Source organism: Lepisosteus platostomus, unplaced genomic scaffold (genome assembly GCF_059453375.1).
Source record: "Lepisosteus platostomus isolate fLepPlt1 unplaced genomic scaffold, fLepPlt1.hap1 Scaffold_54_H1, whole genome shotgun sequence".
Taxonomy (NCBI): domain Eukaryota; kingdom Metazoa; phylum Chordata; class Actinopteri; order Semionotiformes; family Lepisosteidae; genus Lepisosteus; species Lepisosteus platostomus.
Window position 1 is genome coordinate 260,001 of NW_028291672.1, and position 15,544 is coordinate 275,544.

A 15,544-nucleotide genomic window follows, 5' to 3' on the forward strand; every position below is an offset into this window, starting at 1 on the left:
GAGAGCCGAGCAATCCTTCACTTGTATCGTTTCTCCCCGGTGATTAGATCTGGCCCTGCGACTCTCGACTGGGCTCACCCCCGGGGCAGCCCAGCAGGTGTGAGCCTGGCCGGCACCCGGATGGGAGATTCCCCCCCGGAAAAGCTCCGGTTGCTGCTGCTCCTGCAAGAGGTGTGACTGGGACCAGTAGGGAGCGCTTACCCTGCGGGCTGTGTGGCTCTCTTACGCCCCAGCCTCCTGATGGCGACACTCTGCTGCACAAACAGGCGCCGTCCTTCGGGGGAGGCGTCAAACCGAGGTCCCGACCCTCCTTGGCCATTAGGAAACCCCAGGGCGTCTCTCAAAAAGAGACGCCGGGGGTGTCCCTCTGGTGTTAGTGCTCCCCTTTACCCATCAGTCGGGGTCTCCTCCTAATCCCCGTCTCACCTGTAACAATCAATGACGAGGCCCCCCTGTCCGTGAGATTTAGTACTCGCGCAAGAGACCGGGGGCAGAGCGCGAACGCGGTCCCCCGCCCCCCCACAAATTGCGCGCTCCGGGTTCCCTCTCGGGGCCCTGCAACACAGCGGAAGGGCAGCGAGAAGGAGCCTCTTGCTCTGACGCCGCAAGGCCACAAGAGGGCGAACACCTGTCTTTATTTATCAAAAAATAAAAGGAATTTGCTAGGAATGCAAACGTTAGGTTGCGCTTCTTCATGCTGCATCATCGGCATGAGTGGAGCTTTTTAAACGTCTGTACTTACTGTGCCCCATAAGAAATCGTTTGTCCCCGTTCAAAAGAGATTGTGCGATGTCCTGCAGTGTTCGCAAAGCAAACCTTTGACAGTTTGAAAAGAGGAATTTATTCTGCTTCCTGTGCGTGCAGTAGTTACGAAGTTGAACGTCTTTACACGATTTGCTGCAGTTTTCAGTGGGCGGGCTTTGTCAGATGGCTTGGAAAACCGCACTGTGTTTCGGCTCGGGAAACATCATGAGAAGTGTCCTGCATGTTTTCTGTGTATAGCTGTCTTTTAACGCATACAGAATTCATTCAAAATCATTGATTTCTCCAATTAACAAGGGTCCCTTAAAGGATGAGTCAAAGTAACGTCTAATCGGATTAGTTTCCTTAGAGCTGGTTCAGAGTTTGCTCAAGAGTTTACCTTTCACAGATGCGCAAAGAAGAATGTTGGGGGTGCACGCTTCAAGGTGCCTTACAGCTGTAGGGAGTGATTCGAGACGATTCGTGGTGTGTGCTCGTTCCCATATACCGTACGCCCCGGGGTGCAGTGCTAGGATGACGTACAATACCGCTTGGGCACGTAACGGCGTTATATGCAAGTGCGGGACGTGAGGGTTTTCGTTTGTTCATTTTGTTTTGCTCTGCTTTGCTTTGTTTCGTGGTCAAGAGGCGTAAGGTAAGTCGTAATCCAGGGAGAACACTGGTGGCAAACAGTCCGAGGTGAGAGGCGAGGTCCAAAGTCGAAAAGGCAGAAGGGGAGTCCAATATCCAGAATAAACGAGGTAATGGAAAAACCGCCAGGTAGAGCTCTCAAGGAGTAGTCTCAATACCAGCGGGAAGCTGGTAAAAATAGCACTGCGTACCGCACGGTGGAGTGTGTGCAGGTGGGTTAACTCGTGCGGCAGCGTTTGTTAATAATCACCCACTGCTGGTGCTGATTAGATCGCTTAAGAGTTGGTCTTAACTGCCTGGCGGTCATGACAAGCTCCTCTTTAAGCTGTGGTTTAGTTTTGCAATCATGTGTTTCTAGAGCAGTTATTTATGGGGGTGGGTGGGTCTTTCACAGAGGCTCAGGACAAATCCCCCGCATGAAAGTCTACTGTGTGCGTTCAGACAGTCACAGGTCAAGAGCCAGGCAGGAGGACAATGGACAGAAGAGCCAACGAGCTAAAAATAAAAGAACGAATATGAAAAAGCCACCATCTTTTTCTTTTTGACATTTTCCGACATTCATGCAAGCCAAGACAAAGTTGCTCGTAGCTACTTGTGGATTCAAATACTCTATCGAGTGCTTTGATGAGTTTTTGCAATTTGATTTGTCGTCCTGTCAGCCTGTTTCTGTTTTTTTTTTTCAATCTAGTGATGGAAAGTAAGAGGGAAATGATGGAGCAATCAATAACCGCTCCGGAAAAATGGCAGAAAGAAATGGCCCGTCACTAAGGACATTTGTGAAGCAGAGGAGTGACATCACCACAAAGGCGACTTATTCTGCTGATCGTTTTGGTGAATAATGATTGAGGCGCGTTAAGAGAAAGGTAGCTGCGTCAGCATGCTTAGGCTGCAAAGGATAAAGCAAAGGTTTACTCCATGCTGAAAAGAGAAAAAAATTAGCACAACGTTTCGGCTGTGGAGCCTTCTGCGCCATCTTCTTTAGCGATGGTGATGATGTTTACATTGGAAAAACTGAGACACGCATACCAGAGGAGCTCGAACCACCAACCTTTCAGTTAACAGCCAAATGCACTAACCGATTGCTCCACAGAGACTGACAGCCTTTTGTGCTCCCTACATTTGCAGGTTTATGGTCAAAGAAAACAGTCGTTTGCGCTTCTTGTAGCCAGCAATATTTTTTCACTGACAACCAAGAAATTGATTTCATCTTTCACAAAATGTATGGATTTCTTCAAAAACAAGTTATTCCAGAAAGGAAATGAATTCTTGCATTAAACTGAACCAAGCTGTACATGTTTGTCTGAAATGATACATTTGGCACAACAAGACACGGAGAGAGGCACAGCTGGTATTCAGACCCAGGATCGCCTGCTTACTAGGCAGGCACTTTAAGCCACTAGGGAGCACCGCACTTTTACAGACACTTGGACACATCTGCGTTCGGTGTGCACTTAACCTGCTCTCTGAGCCCGTTGCCTCTTTCCCATTTAATAGCAGAACTGACGCCAAGAGAAATGATGAGAAATGGCATTTATCTGGCACTTCTCATGTCCAAGGAGCTCAATGCCCTTGACACCTCCCCAAGGCGACAGAGCTGTGCATTCTTTGGCGACAACATTTTTTCTTTTGTTTTATTTCTATACTTATTGATAGAAAAAAAACGATATGTCATGTACTGTAAGGGAAATGTCTCTTTTCATGGGGAAAGCTAGCACCAGCAAATGTTGTGTTCAGAAGAAGTGATTTAACATGACACGTGACCTAACATACCGGAGCAAAAGCTCACCCAGCAAGCCCTGCTTTACTTCTACAGGAGAGAAGTAGAGTCTGCAAGATGTTCAGCTGGGTAGCTATGTCAGCATGCCTCGGCTGCAAAGGAACAAGTAATAGGTTTATTGCATGCTGAAAAGAGAAGAAAGGAACCACAACGTTTCGGCCATGAGGTCTTCTCACACCTGAAGAAGCCTCACACCTGTAAAAGGTTCCATGGTTTCTTTCTTCTCTTTTCAACATGGAATACACCTATTGTCTGCAAGATGTGACAATTTCACGGTGTTTTGGAAGAAAACCTTTTTTCTTTGAATTCAAAATCAATCGGAATTTCAGCACGACACATCAACACTTTTTCTGTTTTAAGGAGATGATATTTTAAACCTGATAAAAATAGTAGGAAACACAAGTTTCTTGCTGTGAAAATTTAGATGGGGAAGTGTACTACTGGTAGCAGTGTAGAGCTCTCTGTGGTGGAGTGCAAGCGCATGTTCTATGGGCCAGTGGCGTAATGGATAATGCGTCTGATTTCGGATCAGAAGATTGTAGGGTCGAGTCCTGCCTGGCTCGTGAGGCTTTTAAACCTCTCAGGTTCCTCGGTAACAGGTTGCCGTCGTGTATATGAACTTTAGAAAAGCATTTGCCACAACCCGTAAATTAGCACGCAAGTGTGGGCTAGTTAACACAGAACTGTATGGAGATCATCTCCAGCTCCGAGCTCAATTGAAATCAGCTGAATTTGTGCTCAGTAGGGTTGGGAGGACTCAGCATTGCTATTGTTCTAATTGGCATGAACTGCAGGGGATCTGAATCAGAACATGTCAGTTAGTTCGATCATTGCGTCAATATGTAGGCCACGTTAATATAGAATTATTACTTTGTCTGTCTCGTCTTTGTATATAGCTGAATGTCCCTGACAATTTCATGTTAGTTTTTAAGAACGACATTGGTGCTAATATATACATATATAGCATATAAGGAACACGTAAAAGTTGAGTCCATGCTGAAAAGATAAGAAAACCGCCACAACGTTTCATCTTGGAATAAATCTTTACTTGTTGTTTTGCAGCCTACCCATTCTGACCTAACTCCTCCCTTGAAATTCCCTAACAGATAAGGGTACGTAACGGCTCATGCGATGCTCAGTTGCAATTTGTCCCAAAACAAACAAGAACAGCAGCTGAGGGTTTCAGTTTGAACATGCACTGTATTAAAGCAGCTTTTATTTCCATTGATAAATGCTAGATATTCCTACAGAGATTCTCCAGGTGAGTAAGCGATTCCTGTTTCTGTTTCTATTTCTGTTTCATATATATATACAGTATATATATATATGTTACATGTGTCTCTGCAATAGTATAAATGTGTTATACACTATCAGGGGCTGCTTTTTTGTGCACCTCATCTACAACAAGGGTTTTTTTTTCATTTATGTTTGTGGACCTTCACCATTTGAGGAAGTGAGTTAGATAAGAAAGTTACAGGTATGGTGAGCAATGACTGACAAAGGCACGTACTGCGTATTCCTTACAGAAGTGTAAGCAATTTGTTCTAAAAAACACCGACTAAAGTCCAACATCGTTAGCAATCTTATTACTTAAACAGAATTAACATCAATAAACTGTAAGGTGCTGGTACATGCGAGTAGATTTGATCTTCTATTAAACAAAAATGCAATTACAGCTCTAAAAAGGTCAACCTAGACTTCTGTAACAGATCTGTTCAGGTCATCGCTGTTCCTCTGACCTTGTGAGTCTTTGGAATTTTAAAAGGGTATTTTGCTTGCCTTTCATGTGGTCTGTGTACAAGTCACTGTGGCGTATGCGGTCCTACACAGCCTTGCTATAGACGTGACGAGCCTCCGCTATGTTGCAATGGAGAACAGGTTCAGTACGGAGCTGCCGAGAAAATTCAGCTGGAAAGCTCGTTACAGAAAAGCATCGTTATCTGTGTCCAGCTGCAAAGCGTCCTTCGTGGATGCTGAAGAATCGATTTCACAGGCTGCGGGTCCAGGCGATTTAGAGTGTTAAAGGTCCCAGCGAAAACGAAACGGCACTGGTCCTTTTACACGCACACACGCAACCAAATGCAAAGGACACCGTAGTCGGTAGGATTTAAACCTGCGCGGGGAGACCCCAACGGATTTCAAGTCCGTCACCTTAACCACTCGGCCACGACTACAGCGAGCGCCGCGGCCGCTGCCTTCTTGCTACAATCGAACAGGGAGTGCGAGGCGGCGGCGGTGGCGGAGGCAACTTTTTTCAAGTTCGCTCTCCGTTTAAGAAACCTTTTACGCCATACGTGCAAGCACACACACACACACCTCAGAGGACTTAAGGGTGGCTTCAAGTTGGAATGATAAAGTCTCCCCGTTCGGACATGAAAACAGAACGTTCTTAGACAGAAAGCAATCAACAACGGAGACATGTGGACGACGATTTCAGTCACTGCACTTTGAATAGCATTTTTAGTCCAGTTACAGGAGATGCACCAATGGCCCTTGACCTACGCTCTTACCAATGCCTTGAACATTCAAACAAAACAGCCCTCAAGTCCTGCGGTTTAATATAACGCTGTTACGTGTCGAGGCAGTATTTGACTCTGTCCTACCGTTGAGACACGGGGCGTATATGGAAACGAACACATGCTACGTATTGTCTCTAATCGGTCCCTACAGTTGGAAGGCTCCTTGAAGCGTGCACCCCCATCATTCATCTTTGCGCATCTGTGAAAGGTAGACTCTTGAGCAATGTTTGAGCCAGCTCTAAGGCAACTAGTGCTATTGGACAGACACCTCTGGAAGATCCTAAGAGTCTCTTAACACCACTTCCAGCAGCAAGCTTAATTGTTCGCTGGAGGTCTCCCACCCAGGTACTGACCAGGCAAAGAATCACCAGTACATTGAATGTGGAAGTTAATCCTGAAATCCAATTACATATCTCAAGGTAAGACAAATCCATAAGAACATGTCTTAGTATTACTTCATTTACATTAGTATGGCACTGAGATGGTGCTCTTCTTTAAGCTGTGGTTTACAGATGCAGCCATTCAAAACAAGCGGGCGATACCGCAATATTTTGCGGTGCGCTTTACTCAGTCTACCACGACTTACCGTAAATTCTCCTATAGTACCGCAATTAAAATAATAGTATCCGGAATTTCCACAAGGTGGAGCTAATAAAGCTCATCCTCTCATGTTTGAGCTGTCGCCATCAAAGTCTTTACCGAAGATATTACTAATAGTATTAATAATGAATGACCTTGGACAAGCTGTAAACTCAAAGTATTGCCCTGGTCCACATTCTTTTTTTCATCGACCATCTTTGTAAAAGTAACACCACAGCATTTCGCAATCACGCATTTGTTTCCAATCATGCAAAGCACAGTAATTTTTGAAAATCTCCTATTCACCATGCCTTTCACCTGCTCATAAAAGAGATCAGTTTAGGAACATAAACACAGTACTGTATGCAAACTGTACTGTATACAGATGCAGCCATTCAAAATGGGTGGGGTATTTCGCGGCATACCCCGGTCGGTGTGTCGTGGTATCACGCGGTATCACGCGGTTAATCGCGTCATTTGACGTCATGCTGGAAACTATCCGGCGTCACCTTGTAAAACCGCCAGGGGGAGCTTAACCTCTCATGTACAGCATTTGAGCTTTTAATTTTGAACTGTGTATTACAGCATGTTAATCATTAGTCATTAAAATGTTGGTATATTTTATGAAAGCAAGATTGCTCAGTTGGACAGAAGTACACAACCTACCTTTATCAGAAATATTTATGCATCAAAGCCTTTACCGAAGATATTACTAATAGTATTAATAATGAATGACTTTGGACAAGCTGTATACTCAAAGTATAATTTCTTTAGCACATTTGTACAAGCACTTGGAATCTGTCCAAGCCATACTTTGTCAGGCATTTTGTTTTAGTTCAACGGGCATAAAAACTCCCTTGCTTTTAACAGGGCGTTTCATAATTTTTAACTACGAAAATGATTTAAAATGCGACACTTATCATTCAACTAGAGCTCAAAATATCACAAGGATCCTCAAGAGCACAGCAAAGACTATTTTAAAAGATACTTGTATGAGATACATGAGAATCCAGGCTTTTTTATCAACGCTTTCTTTTCCGTATACCAGATTTTATGGAACCACTTCAGAAGGGTGTCAGCCAGTCAGATTCCAGGAATCGGTACTTTAAAGGAAAAATACACACCGGTATTCCATTTCTCCCTAACTATTTTAAGCATCGAAGTATTTAACTAGCATGTGAAATAGCGTGTGAAAAAGTGGTAGTTTTAAGCTTTTCTGCTAATATAATATGGAATCGCGTATCTAAAGAATTTAATAACGATATGATTATATTCGTGTACTGCGACAGGGCTGTGTAGGGCTGTTTCGCCTCCATCTTCATGCGACTTCCCTTGTAGCCTACTGGTCTACGTGCGCGATTGCCAACTCACAGGTTGTGTGTTCAAATCCAGCTGGTGCTGGACTCTTCTTTTAACAAACATTTCTTCGAAAAAATAGAATAGCAATATTATGGACAATCAATTGACTTTTATATTTCAAAATATCACAACATGATCGATTCTAAGTCATTTTTGATAACAATGAATAGTCACCTTCTTCCCTTCTGACAACGGTCACTGCTTCTGCTTCCTGCTTCTATTGTGTGTGTGTGTGTAATAGAGTAAATTTTTATAGAGAAATGGAGGCTGGACAGTATGCGTTACAATATAAACATTTATATTGATTTAAATCGTGTTTTGATTTAAATCGTAAACGCGTGTTTAATTATATGTGTTTTTTTAATCATAATCAGGCTAATGCAACATAAATTGATACAGTATCTTTGTCTTCTAAGTATTGTTGTAACAGAAGAAATAAGGTTCTTGATCCCGAGATGAAGTAAAACAGATGAGTTTATTGCATGCAAGGAACAATAAAGCCGAAGTCTTGTTTCCCGCAAGAAACAACAAAACCGAAGTATTGTTCCCCGTACTGTTACAAACTTTTGGGTTATATAGTGTTTTCTTCTCCGTTTCTGACGTCACTCGGTCTGATGGTAAAGAGGGGGGTTCATGGTATTTGGCCAGTTTACGATGTTCTGGACAAATGGTCAGTTTAACATTACACCCAGGGGGGTTCCTAGCTTGCATCTGCAATCCTTATCAGTTAACCCCCCTTTCCTGCCATAAACCCCAGCTTGTGACTTGAAAATCTAAACCCCCTACAGAAAGGATTAAATTCAAACCCCCGTCTTCACATCTTTCTTCATTCCCCCCTTATAAAATATGGCATACGTCAGTGTAGCCTATTTTTATACATACAATGTCAGGGCAGATCTTTCCTTTCTTGGCGAACAGGTATGTATTGCCATGACATTGTACGTTCCACAGTTATAGCAAGATGTGATACATGTTTTTGTGCACGTGATGATTACAATTATACATATAAACAATACTATTCCTACAAATAAACACTGTAAAAAGGTTCCACCCCAGGCCCCAAACACAGACTTTACCCAAGACCCAATTCCCCAATTTTCAGTATAATAGTCCTGATATTTCTGTCCCTCATTGTAAATGTGTTGGGCCAGATCTGAGATGTGCTCAGAATTATCAGGGATATATGTGCAGCATTCAGTGCCAATTACTGCACAAGTTCCTCCTTGGGCCGCCAGTACATAATCTAAAGCTAGTCGGTTCTGCATGGCCACTGTTCTGAGGGCTACCATCTCATCATTAACAGCCTTCAGACTAGATGAGGTAGAATTTGCTAATTCTTCTAAAGTCGAGGCCATTTGAATTAACTCTCGACTCAGAAAGTTCATGCCGGCTTGTGGAAATATTATACCTAAATAATATTCCCAATCAGCCAATTTTCTTTGTGGTCTGTGGTTAGGTCCGAAGGGGCTGTGGGTTTGAACACGGATATGAGGAACCACATATCCTAAATAACATGAGCCAGACCACTGGGCTGGCAACCATGGGTAGGCTCGTTTTCCACAACTGAAATATGTTCCGTTTGGCGCTCCCCATGCCTCTGAAAATAAGAAGCTTATACCAAATTGTGGGGTGTGCCGATCCCATCCTGGAATTTGGAAGGTAGAGGTGGATATATTTGCAGCGATGGTAAGGTTGCAACGACTCCATCCAACCAAGTGCAGACCATTAGTGTGCTGAAAACATATGTTTCCCTCATGTTCCTTATTTAGAGTCAGGTATGGTGGTGTATGGCTTCTGTTATATTTAGGAGCGTAAGAGCCTGTGAAACTCGTGGGCTCTAAGCCTCGCTCCTGTAGATATTGTAATGTTGTGTAGGTTAAAGTCGTGTTATGGCAACCCCCATAGTTTGTCATATTAAAATCTCCTAAATTATCCCTCCAAATGATCATGCCTATGACTTCCTCGAGACGCCAAGGAATGGCCCCCATAGGAAGTCCTTCCTGTACATATTTGGGTAATGCGGCACACACCCAGCAGGCACTTTGGTTGGTTTTCTTAGCTGTCAGATAGGAGAGGCCTAAAAAGGAATTAATTCCATGTTCTCCTTTGTGGGAGAGATGATCATTAATCCCTGCGGAACATAGTCCTACAGCAACAATTATCGTTATTGACAGAAATGATTTCATTCTGAGTCTGTAAATGGGGATGAGGCTCGTCGGCAGTGTGACGCGTGGATCCAGCGATCTTTTCCTTCCACTCAAACCGCAGACTCAGTTGTCAACAGGATCTGGTAGGGTCCGTCCCACCTGGGCTGGAGAACCTGTGAAGGAAATTTCCTGATCCACACCCACTCTCCTGGGATGAGGTCGTGCCCTCCTTCAGGTGGTGGTCCCCACGCCTCCAGGACCTGCTCGCGGGCTCCTTGGGTGGCCTCTGTCAGCAACTTGCAATACTGTAACAGAGAATCAGTTAGTATACTCAAGCCTACTCTGTCATGTCCTGGAGAGTCACTCAGTCTCATGGGACGCCCCGTGATCACCTCAAACGGGCTCAGCCCCACTATTCGATTTGTCCCAGCCCGGATGCTGCACAGTACGGCGGGCAATGCATCCACCCAGGGGATCCCTCCCAGGTGGTACTTTGTCAATTTAGCTTTCAAAGTCCGGTTCACCCGTTCCACCATGCCGGAGGACTGCGGGTGATGAGGGCAATGCAGGTCCCATTTGATCCCTAGTAGGTCTGCCACCACCTGACACACTTTTCCAGTAAAATGTGTGCCCTGGTCTGAGTCTATGCGACACGGGAGTCCCCATCGGGGAATTACTTCTGTCACGAGATATTTGGCAGTTGTCTGCGCAGTCTCTCGTTTGACAGGGACAGCCTCCACCCATCTAGAAAACTGGTCCACCATCACTAGGAGACCTGTTTTCCCTTTACAGGGTGGCAGTGAACAATAGTCTATTTGCCAGTGTCTAAAGGGCCCCTCGGGTGCAGGACGTCGAAGATTAGGAGCCCGAACCGGCGGTGCTCCAGAGGCTTTTTGGCACTCGCCACAGCGTTGTACCACATCAGCTGCGAAGGGTGTGAAGCCTGTGCCCACCCAGCTCTGAGCAAAGCGTCGAGTCATTCGGCTAACACCTGGGTGCCCTCTGGAGTGTATTTGCTGTGCCAGGTAGGGCATTAGTTGCTTGGGACAGGCGGGTCTGCCTGTACGCTGGCACCTCCAGGTCCCATCCTTCTGCAGCCCCACATTGCGTTCCATCCAGGTCCATTTCTCAATCCTTAGGGCCTGGGCCTGGAGCTCGCTGAGCTGTTCCGTCCGGAGTGCCTGTATGTTCACTGTGCAAACTGAAATAATCTGAAGAGGTTTTTCTATAGCCCACTCCTCCCATTGCCCCAGGGCAGCTTGACGTGCTGTCCAGTCTGCCAGCTTATTGCCCCTGGCCTCGGGAGTGTCCTCTCTGCTGTGGCCCTTACATTTGACTACAGCTACCTGCTTTGGGAGTTGGAGAGCCGCAAGCAGCTCAGACACCAGATCTGCATTCTTTACCGGAGTGCCAGCAGAGGTTAAAAAATCCCTATTACTCCATAACCTTCCAAAGTCATGGTATACTCCAAATGCGTATCATGAGTCTGTGTATATTATGGTGGTCTTGCCTTTTGCTAATTTACAGGCTTCCACCAAAGCTTTCAGTTCAGCTCACTGTGCTGACGTGGGTACCTCAAATCTTCCCCCACATTGGATATCATGTTCTGTAGTCACAGCCCAACCCGCTTTCCTCTCCCCACTAGAATTTATGAATGAAGTTCCATCAGTGAAGAGGATGAGGTCTTCATTCCTTAGTGGTTGCTCGGCTATTTTGATGCCCTCATCTTCTCCCATTGCCCAAACATCACAGCTGTGTTCTAACATGTAGGCTTCTGATGGGTCAGGTAACAATGTGGCTGGATTTAGAGCTCCTTCACGTTCAATGGTAATATTTGGAGCCTCTAACAAGACCTGCCACTTGCTCCATCGTATCGCATTAACCTGACTGACCCGATTCAGGGACATGAGGGTGTGTACCGCATGTGGGCATCGAACAATCAGTTGTTGATCTAGTACTATGTTATTGACTGCCTGTACTGCTAGACAGACGGCCTGAACGGCTCGTAGACATGGACCCCAGCCCCTGGCTACCTCGTCCAAGGATCCAGAGTAATACCCTACCGGGCGGTACCTACCCCCATGTTCCTGTGTTAGTACAGCTGTCCAAAATCCATTCTTTTCACTTACGTAGAGGTAGAATGGTTGATCTGTCTGAGGAAACCCCAATGCAGGAGCCTGTAACAGAGCTTGTTTTAAATCATTAAAAGCATGTTCAGCTTCAGGACTCCAAGCAATAGGATCAAGGGACCTCCCTCCCCCCTTTAATAGGTCTGTAAGTGGTTTGGCCCTTTCAGAAAAAGCATCAACCCAATTTCTATTGAAATTGCACAGACCCAGAAATGATCGGAGCTCTCTCACCGTATTGGGACTAGGGTGTGTTCGGATTGCCTAGGCCCGATCTTCTGTCAATTCCCTTTTTCCCTGACTAATCTTTTGTCCCAAGTAAATTACGGTGTCTAGGCATAACTGTGCTTTGCTATAACTAGCCTTGTGTCCTTTTTTAACCAGTTGGTTGAGAATAATTTGGAGGTCCTTCTTGTGGGTTTCCTCGTCAGGAGACGCGATTAAAATATCATCCACATATTGGATAACGACGGAGGACACTTGAGGCAGCTCCCGGAGATGCCTCCGAAGTGCCATGTGATACACGGTGGGGCTGTTATGAAACCCCTGTGGTAACCTGGTCCAAGTATATTGTTCTCCATCTACAACAAAAGCGAACCAATCTTGTAACTCTGGGTGTAGAGGAAAAGACCAGAACCCATTAGCCATGTCAATTACTGAAAACACCTGGTGCTCAGGGGTCAGTAGTTGAAAAATAGCAGAGGGGTCTGCTACCAAGGGGGTGAGACGGTTGATGTGTTGATTAGCTTTTGAGTAATCAACTGTGAATCGCCATGCTCCGCTGGCTTTCTTTACGGGCCATATTGGACTGTTGCTTGTACTATGTGTTTTTCGTACAATGCCTTGAGTCAATAGTTTTTGTATTACTGGTCGAACCCCTTCCTCCGCCTCTTTGTTGATTTTATATGGCTTTGTGTATGGCGGGGATTTCCCAGTAAATGTGGCGGGTTCCATATCCAGAAGCCCGCATTCGTCCTTATCCATAGTCCAAATTGAATGCCCTTTTAGTTCGTCTTTTTGGAGGGACCAGATGTTTACCTCCACCCTCTCCTCATGTATGGTTAATGTAACCCCTTGTAGGTATTTCAGAGCATCCCATCCCAACAGATCTGGGGTAGATCCTACCCACATGACAGCATTAAATGTTACCTCCCCATCTCCTAGTCTAATCTTGAGTTTTTGAGTTTCTCTGAGTGTTATTCGATTACCCCCTACACCAGTGGCCTCCAGCTCCCTCCCTGTGAACATGACACCACACCGTTTGGCTGACTGTTCAGATAAACACGATAATTGAGCCCCAGTGTCCCATAAAAGTGACATTTGAATCCCATTAATCGTGCATTGTAATTTGAGCTCTTTTTCACTCAGTTCCTGAGATAGGCGTAGGGAGGCCACTAGGGGGAGTCCTAGTTTAAAAGCTCCCTGATAGCGCGTTTGTCTGCTTCGCTCAAATCCTGTAATTGTGACAACAGGTTTTTTTGCCCCTCTCGATTCGAGGGATTGAAAGGGGGATCTCGGTATCTTCCAATCCTGCCCTCACTGGCTAATCGCTTTTTGCAATTCTTTTGCCAATGTCCGAAATTTTTACAATAATGGCACCGAGTTGTAATTTCGCCTTTTGGATTTAGTCGGGTGTCAGGGCCAGCTCCACCCTTCAGTATGGGGGGTGTCCACCCTGTTTGTATTGCCCGCACCTTAGCATACATATTTCTCTCGATTTGCCGTGCCATTTTAACTATTTCCTCAAATTGTTTAGTCGTATCTTGCCCTATTTCGGGCTCTTTTAACTGAAGGGCTTTGGCTATATCAGGCTTAACACCGCCCAAATAAATTTGTTTAATCACAGCAGAGGCGTCGCTATTCACATCATCTTCGTCACTTAGTCCTGAGCATTCCAGCCAGAGTGTGACGAAGCGGTCAGTGAAGTCAGCCACATCCTCGCTTTCTTTTTGCTGACGCGCAGATATCTTTTTCCAATCTGTCTTTGGTGGATAATTTTGTTTAAGCCATCGCCAAACCCATTCCCATCGCCCTCCCCTGCCGTTATCCTCACACAATTGTTTAAGTTCTCCGACACGCTTTTCCCCTGTCCTTCTGAGGATCATAGCGGCAGTCAGGGGGGAGATACCATAAGTATCTTTTAATTCCTGAAGCGCACTCCAGGTTCGCTGCATCCCTAATTTTGGGTGCGGTACTTCTCTAGCCCACCGGTCAATATCCTCCGGTTTTGGATTTGATCGTATTGGGGATTCAGGGAAGGTAGGTGCGAGAACGGACCCCCTCGGCGGGGTGCGAGACGGAGCTAGAGTGGCGCTGTCATCAACGGCGCCAGCCCCTGCTACATCAAGTCCTTTCCCACTTCGAGTGAGAGTACAGACCTACGGGCGCCCTCCCTCTAACAGGGGAGACTCTGATCCGTCTTTATCACACTCATACCAAGTGTTATCCCAATCCGACCCCCCATCTCCATATGGCCACTGTGGGAATTGATCCCAATTATTTTCGTTTCCTGCCTGTTTGTTCCCCTGTGGGAGAGCAGGATATAACTTAGTCGCCGGCTGTAGCACATTAACCAGTGCAGCGTGACCAGGAGTTAATTCCTTCTTTAGTTTCTCATTCTCCTGTACTCCCTCTTTTCGCTTTTTTTCTAGTACCTCTTTTGCCGCGAATAAATTATCTTTCCTCTCATTTAACGCTTTTATTTTTTCTGTGAACTCCTTCTCTTTTTTATCCCATTCTGATTTCTCCTTCATGCTAATCTGCCACCTCAGGTGTCGGCCGATCACCAGGGCTGCAGCTAAATCTTTGTTTTTGTTCCAATGTTCATACGCTTTTTTACAGGCATCTTCGCCCCAAACTCCTTCTGACAGACTCAGCTTCATCCTATATTTCTCTTCCCTTTCAGTCAATTTACACTTTTCCGATATGTAATCAGATACTTCCACCACTTTCTCAAACACCCAATTAGCACACATGTTTGGTTTCTTTAAGATTTACTTTTGTCGTGTGTGAGGTAACAGCTCATTCAGTAGGGGGATGTTTTCACTTGGAAAAACCTGTGCATTACTGCACTCATTCAGCTAAGGGCGTCTGTTACCTCCAGATCTAAATGCCTCTCCGAGACTTTAGAGAGGGCTTACACCGCACTGTTCACAGGTAAGAAACGAGACCTCGAAAACCCCCTTTCTTGATCAGTAATTCACCATCCCCAGAACGCCAGCATCGCTGCTTTTGCCCCGGGGTGGACTTACGCACTGAGCTCAATCAGGGCGATTCTCGGGTCTCAACGTCCTTTAAATCCTGCTACTTAATGCTTTGCTCTTTTATTATGAGGTGTGTTTATGTTAGTGTCGTGCGTGTGTATATGTATTTCACAAACAAGGAAAACACCAAAAACATACATACATATATATATATCTCTTCTACTCCTGTTTCCTTTAAAACAAAAAAACCACGCCACGCCAATCTGTGCACAATCAAGGCGTAGCTAATCTCAGGACCCCGGGCGCAATTAAGGCCCACACCAATCCTGGATTATACGTGCATTTAATGCACCACTCCAGAACCCCGGGCGCAATTAAGGCCCACACCGATCCCGAGCCACAGAACTCCGGGCGCAATTAAGGCCCACACCGATCCTGAGCC

At 45.5% G+C, this 15,544-nt stretch overlaps 1 non-coding gene across 1 annotated transcript; it reads right to left on the reverse strand.

The window, feature by feature from the left end:
• Positions 1-5,261: 5,261 nt before the first annotated feature.
• trnas-uga (transfer RNA serine (anticodon UGA)) lies at positions 5,262-5,343 on the reverse strand. The gene has a single exon. It is a non-coding gene; the product is annotated as a tRNA-Ser (tRNA).
• Between the last annotated feature and the right edge of the window lie 10,201 nt (positions 5,344-15,544).